At 35.6% G+C, this 7,377-nt stretch overlaps 1 pseudogene; it reads left to right on the forward strand.

Annotated features, from left to right (window-relative positions):
- Positions 1-6,924: 6,924 nt before the first annotated feature.
- On the forward strand, positions 6,925-7,040 carry LOC111743248 (annotated as a pseudogene).
- Positions 7,041-7,377: the final 337 nt, after the last annotated feature.

Below are 7,377 nucleotides of genomic sequence, written 5' to 3' on the forward strand. Positions count from 1 at the left end.
AATAAAATTGTAATGAAATGAAATGGTCTACCAAAGTTTGTTATTTTTCTTTTATTCTCACTAATAGAAGCAACCAGGTGTTCTGGGTTAAGGTCATCCCTTTGGTGCAAATACTAAGTAACTCACTTTAATTTTATAAATATAAGGCACTCAGGCTGTTGGCCCTAGGAAAAAAATGTATGTGACCTTCTGTTTGACTTTTAAGTCTTCCTTTCTAGTATACCAACTGCTGGGAAGGAAATAGGCAAACCTGAATAAGGAGGGAGGCCCAGTAAACTCACAGACAACTCCTTGAGATTGAGATTATACAGATTTATGAAACAGACCAGGGTGGCCTTTACTAAGGACACTGAAATACATTTACCTTAAGGTAGTGGTTCTCAATTGAGGCTGATTTTGTCCCCTAGGAGATATTTGGCAGAGTCTGGAGGTATTTTTATTGTCACAATGCAGGGGCAGTGTACTGGCTTCTAGTGGGTAGAGGCTAAGTATGGTGCTAAACATTTTACAATGCACAGGACAGTCCCCGAAACAAAAAAATTATCTGGCCCAAAATGTCATGGGTACTGAGGTTGGAAACCCTGCCTTATTGGTAGGGAGACACAGAAATAATGGCCTACTCTTTATATTGTAGGAGAAAGAAAGGAGAATGCTGGCTTTGGTCCATGAGTGGCATTTTCTGAAGTCAGTTTTGTCCCAGTTCTTTGTGGCTGACAAGTACCCTAAGAAGTAGCCCTTTTGAGAACGGAAACAAAGAGCGACTAAGGGTTGTCACAGTTGCATATAAGTATGTTCTTGACTAAATACAAACCAGAGGGATCGTACGACTTCAGTGCTCTGCACACAACCTTTGAAGATAACACTGAGACTTTGCCATGAGACCCAAACCTCCTACTTTGTAATTACCTTGTCCCCTATGAATGTTGATGGGTGACGGAAGTGGTAATTTTGGGTTTTAGCCAGTTGCTGGAGACTCTCCTTCATTGAAAGTAATATTAGAAAGTAGGGCTCATCCAACATCAAGTAATAGGAGTCAAAACCCTGCCCAAGAACCTTAAAGGAAACACTCTGCTTCAGGCATTGCCCATGAGCCACTTCTGTTTAGCAAAAAGTTCTCCATTGCACTGAGCTCACTGAAAGAAACTTAACTCAACCTGGAGTCTCGCCCCCTCTCCCATACTTCCTCAGACCCCCATGCCTACCACCTACCTCTATGAACCTAAAGAAGGAAAAAAGTGAGGTCTAACATCTGCATACCCATGTGGACCCGGACATTATAACTTATGACCTAACAGGTCCATGTTTTTTTTCCCCAATACTGTAAAAAAGGCTAAGACAATTAAAGCGGGCATGACTTATCCTCTATCTTCACATAGACAAAACACAGAATATGAGCTGTTAAGGTATTAGAGCCAAAAGTGACTCTCTAAAAAACATTTAGCCCAGTGTTTCTCAGGGTAGTAGGTATATCCTTGGCAGTACAAAAGAAGATTTTAGGTGGTTCATGGATATTACCTTAAATAACATTAAATCCAAGGTAAAAGTGTTGATACATTTCAATTCTGTTTCAATCCTAATTATGATTGAGTCTCATCATACTGAGTGGCAATAGGGAAGTTAAAAGAAAACTCTCTGAGGTCTGGTTTGAATTCTGAGTCTGCAACTTATTAACTGACTCTGTGACCCAATTTTGAACGAAGAAAAGTCAATGGAAGACTTTTGGGGAATTCTTGGAGAGATTTTGCAACTTTGAAGCTTGCACTTTCAGCTTCTCTATCACATTACTATTCTGACCAAATACACTCAGAGAGGGTAGCGGAGCTCCAATCTTGTCCCACCAATGTGTGTCAATGTTTAGGCACATCCAGCAGTGCTGCCATCTCAGGCATTTAACACATATTTGCTGAATGAACAAATAAAAGAATCACATGAATAATTGACTAATGATCTTTTTTTCCATTTTAATGATAGTTTTACAGTACATAGATTTGCCCCCAGACTTAATGTTAAATCACAGGATAGACTCAGACATCTTCCTACTGGAAAATTCTCACTAGAAATCAATTAATAGATTTTGTTTTTAATAGATTTGTTTAAGTATGACTAATAGAACATAAACTGCACACATTTAAAGTATACAATTTGGAAGCTAAGCAGGGTCAGGCCTGCTTAGTACTTGGATAGGAGACCGCCTAGGAAGACCAAGAGTTGTAGGTGTAAAAAATAAAAAATAAGGGATTGTAAACTTACAAGGTCTTTGCAATCTGTGAGGTCAACCAAGGGTTGCCTCACCTAAAAAATGAATGAATGAATGAATGAATGAATGAATAAATAAATAAATGATAAAGTGTAAAATTTGATCAGCTTTGATGTATATATACATCTGTAAAACCATCACCACAATCAAGATAATGAATGTATTCGTAATTCCAAAATTTTCTTCTTCCTGTTTGTAATCTCTGTCTCTCTACCTCTAGTCCTCAAGAATCGCTCATCTGCTTTGTCATTACAGAAGCATTTGCCTTTTATAGAGTTGTATAAAAATGGAATCAAAGAGTACTTATGCATTTTATCCGGCTTCATTCATCATAACCATTTAAAGATTTGTGTTGTTGAGTCTATCAGTAATTCATTCCTTTTTCTTACTGAGCAATATTTTATTGTACAGATATACCATAATTTATCTATATTTATGTTTTCCTTAAGTTTTCCCAGCTTGGGCTGTTATAAATAAAGCTACTATAAATATTCATGTACACGTATTTGTATGGATGTCTGATTTCTTTTCTCTTGGATGAATATTTGATAGAGTAATGGCTGAATAATATGGTAGGTATATGTTTTGCATCTTAGAAATTACCAAAATGTTAATCAATGTGACTATTCCATTTGCATTCCTACCAGTAGTGTTTGAAAGTTCCAGTTGCTCCACATTCTTGAAAGCATTTGATATAGTCAGACATTTTAATTTAAGACATTCTAATAAGCATGTAACAGTATCTCATTTTGGTTTTAATGTGCATTTCCATAATGACTAATGATGTTGAGCATCTGTTCATTTTCTTATTTGCCATCTGCATGTCCTCTCTAGTGAAGTGTCTCTTCAAATCATTTTGACATCTCTTTATTGGGCTATTTGTTTTTATTATTGAGTTTATACCTCTTTATATATTCCATGTACAAGTCTTTCATCAGGTACATGCTTTGCAAATATGTTCTCCCAGTCCATGGTTTGTTTTTTTATTATTTTAATGTATTTTTGAAAAAAAGTTTTTAATCTTGATGAAATCTAGTTTATTACATTTTTCTTTTATGGATCATGCCTTTGGTGTCACAGCTAAGAATTTTTTGCCAAACCTGCAGTTATGAAGTTTTTCTCCTATGTTTTCTGCTAGAAATCTTATAGTTTTAGGTTTAAAATGTAGGCGTATGATCCATTAATTGTTATATATGGTGTGAGACATGGATTGAAGTCTTTTTGCTTTGAGTTATGGATATCCAACTGTTTCAGCATAATTTGTTGAAAAGATTGTCTTTTCCCTACTATGTAGCCTTTGCACTTCTGTAAATAAGTAAGTAAATAACTAAACAAAGTAGTTGTATCTTTATATATATGGTTTTATTTTTGAACTTAGCCTATTTGTCATTCTTAATACAAATATCACACTGTTTTTATTACAACCACTCCACAATAAATCTTAAAATTAGGCAGTATAAATCCTACTTTGTTCTTCTTTTAAAAAGCTAGGACCTTTGCATTTCTATATAAATTTATAATCAACTTGTCAATTTCTTAAAAAAAAAAAAAAAGCCCCAAAGAACAAAAAACACCTGCTGTGGTTTTGATTAAGATTGTATAGAATCTACAGATCAATTTAAAGTTATGAGGAAACTGATGACTTGCCCAGGGTCATCTGTGAAGTGGAAATCACTACAGTCCTTCACTCATATGGTTACAGTGAGGATTATATGAGTAAATTTATCTAGAGCACTTAGAACAATGTGTGGCATATGGTAGGTCCTCAGTAGAGGATCCTATTACTCCCCTTCTTTAATCCTTCAAAGGCAAACTCCATTGACTAAAGAACAAAGCCCCAAAGCCTTATCATTTCATCTAATTTTCAGACTTACTTAGCATCACTCCATCCATTGAACCCTGCCTCTTGTTCATGCCAATATGCTATCTATTCTTCAAACATTCCATTCTATTTTTAGTTTCTGTTCCTTTTTATACACACTCTCTCAACTTTCTAGAAAGAGTGCTTTTCTCCTTCTTGCATTCAACCCACCCTTCCAGAACCACATCAAATATCATCTCCCTTATGAAATTGTTGTTAGGCATAGTAGTCAGTTAACTGTTTCCCTGAGCTATGATAGCATATACATTGCATTATATAATATCTATTATATATCATATTATAAATATCTATGTAATTAGATATCTGTGTACCTGTCACTTCCCTACACACAATTCCCAGGAGTATGAATATTTTCAGAGTAGGGCCAAATGTTATTTATTTTCACAGTCTTAGAGCCTAACACTGGACCTAGCACATAGTATGTACTTAACAAACATGTGCTCGATAATACATAAAATTTCATTCCATATAGTATGATTGAAATCTATCTTTGATAAGCATTCATACTTGCTTTCTGTATTGGCACTGCCATTTTTTAAATAAAAGAAATGATATTCTATTTCAATAATATGTATAATTTTTGTTTTTGTTTTGCCATTTAAGTTTGAGCATGAGGAGTAGTACTTTAAGATATTAAAAACTCCTAATTTATTCCCACTAGAAAAACAAAAACAAGACAGAACTGTAAAAGCTCCTGGCACAAAGCTAAAAGGGAATCCCACTCTTCTGTACTCTTGCCTCCAGCAAACATGAGGTATAGACAGGAGGCAGTACAGCAGTAACTTGCCCTAAAGCATCGCCAAAGAAGCCCTTCACAAGAGAATGGGCTCCTTGTTGCAGCAACGCTAAAAGATGTGAGTGAAATTGAAAGGAGGCACTCAAATAATTCCTTGTGCAACCTCAAAGGGCCACCACAATTCCCCTGTGTTTAAGAGGACCCCCACATCCAGGAAAAAAGATTCCAGCTTGTGGAAACAACCCCTAGCCAAAGGCCTGTGTTTCCCCATGGGAGGGCCCAGCAGGAAATGCCTCTTTGCCTTGCAGTGGAGTTCAGCACTTCAAATTCCCAGAGATATGTGTTTGTGGTTTACATAAAGGTGGGGAAATTCTACTTTGGACCTACACCTTAAATAATTAGCTTTCCCATAGGGAAATTTTGCAATTAGACCATATGTTTACAGTCAAGTATATGGCTTATGTATTTGACAAGAGAAAGTTTCCATAATTTGGGTCTAGAAAAATCATCCTTAATCCAGATGTGAGAGAAAATAAATTGAGAACATAAAATATTTTAAGTCTAGTCCCATGATAGGCCAAACTCAATATTATGGTGAGCAAGGGCCCCTCTTTGGAGCAAAGTACTTTCCTGAACGAAGTAAATAACTTCTTCCTAAGCATGAAATGTTACTCTCCAGAGGGTATTTTAGTTGCTTGGAGTTTCTGTATCATTGAGATTGCTTAGTAAGTTTGAGCTGAATCTCATTTCTTTTTCCATCTCTCAGTCTCTAGTTTAATACTCAGCCAATGCTTCTTTTTTTTAAATAACAAATCCTATTCAATTTGATTCTTCACAAATTATGCAAATTATTTCATTGAAACAAACAAACCAAAGATAATATTTTAAAAGGTAATCAAAAGCCGGGGGTGGGGGCGGGGCAGCGGGGGGGGGGGACACCTACACTTTAAAGGAGATATTAAAAACAGGAATCATTGCAAGTGTTTCAACACTTAGGAAGTTTGGGGTTATTCCCACCTGCTGTGTCTCACTGGGAGACAGACTCAGGAATTAGCTGCCTGGAGGGTGAAAAAAGGCTGTGCTAGAAATCCACCCACTGGAGAGAACATTCATCAGCCTCCAAAGAAAGCATTATCCACTCATTTGCTTATGCTGTTTTGTTAAGGGATATACAAAGTGAGTTAAGTGTTTGCAACCAGAAACTTCATATTTATGTGATAAGTAAATCACAAAATTAATGATTTATGTTCAATTAAAATACAGATATTTTTATATATATTAAGTGTGTGACTGGAATGGAAGGAAGCTAAAGTATTGAGTATATAGATATTTCACCGTGATCCTCAAATGTAAGTAACATGATAAGCCTAAGTAAAAGCATTCGTTTTTTGCAATAATAAAAATTATACAAACTGATATGTTTTCCTATTTGTAATAGTTTTCAGGAAGTTCGGATTCAAATTTGAAAGTAATCCAAATTTGAAGTTTATCCAGGGCATATTAATCACATGAATTTATTTGAATCTTTTTCATTTTTTTTTTTTTTGTCTGTTCCATCTGTCAGTTATTGGGAAATGTGTCAGACTTGCACTAGGATTATAGATTTATCAACCACTCTATAATTTTGTCAATTTTGCTTTATATATTTGATGCTTATCTTATCAAGTACATACAAGTTCAGAATTAAATTTTCCTGTTCATAATTATTATATTTTCCTAATAAATTAATAACAGCTGGCTCTTACAAAGAATTTACTATGTGATACACATAATCTAAATATGTTACATTATTAATTGTTTTTAGTCCTTAAGGTAACTCTAAGAGGAATATACTATTATCTCCATTTTACAGTTAAGGAAAAATTTTAATTTTGGAGAGCTTAAATAACTTAACCAAGATCACACATTAGTACGTGGCACTGTCAGGGTCTGCACCTAGATATATGGCTCTTAAAATCATACCTTGGACATAATTCCATAGTGTAGCAGCATGTCTGCTTTACACACAGAAGATCTTGGGTTCACGCCCCAGTGGAGCCACGGTCCATGGTCTATGGTCATGCCACCCTGAACAAGCCTAATGTCTGATCTCAGAAGCTAAGCGGGGTTGGGCCTGGTTAGTACTTGGATGGGAGACCACCTAGGAAGACCAAGTGCTGTAGGCATAAAAAAAACTCAAAAAACCCATGCCTTAACCAATACAATATACTGTCTTTCTATCTTCTGTTGTTACCTTTGGCCCTCTTTATCACTAAGAAAAGCTTTACCATAGTTTATATTGTCTGATATTACTATAGTCATATAAAAAAGTCCAGAAATTGGCAGCCCATGGCCGGTAAGGGGATTATACAGATATCCAGAACCAGATTTCTTATTTCTTCCTGTTCCACAGCTTGCAAACTCAAGGAAAACTCATGGTGTAAGAAAGCTGCTAAAACTCTAGCCAAGACAAATATATCACATGTCAGAAGAAGGACGAAATGCAAAAGGGCAAAAAATGCT

Source organism: Pteropus vampyrus, unplaced genomic scaffold (assembly GCF_000151845.1).
Source record: "Pteropus vampyrus isolate Shadow unplaced genomic scaffold, Pvam_2.0 Scaffold109, whole genome shotgun sequence".
Taxonomy (NCBI): domain Eukaryota; kingdom Metazoa; phylum Chordata; class Mammalia; order Chiroptera; family Pteropodidae; genus Pteropus; species Pteropus vampyrus.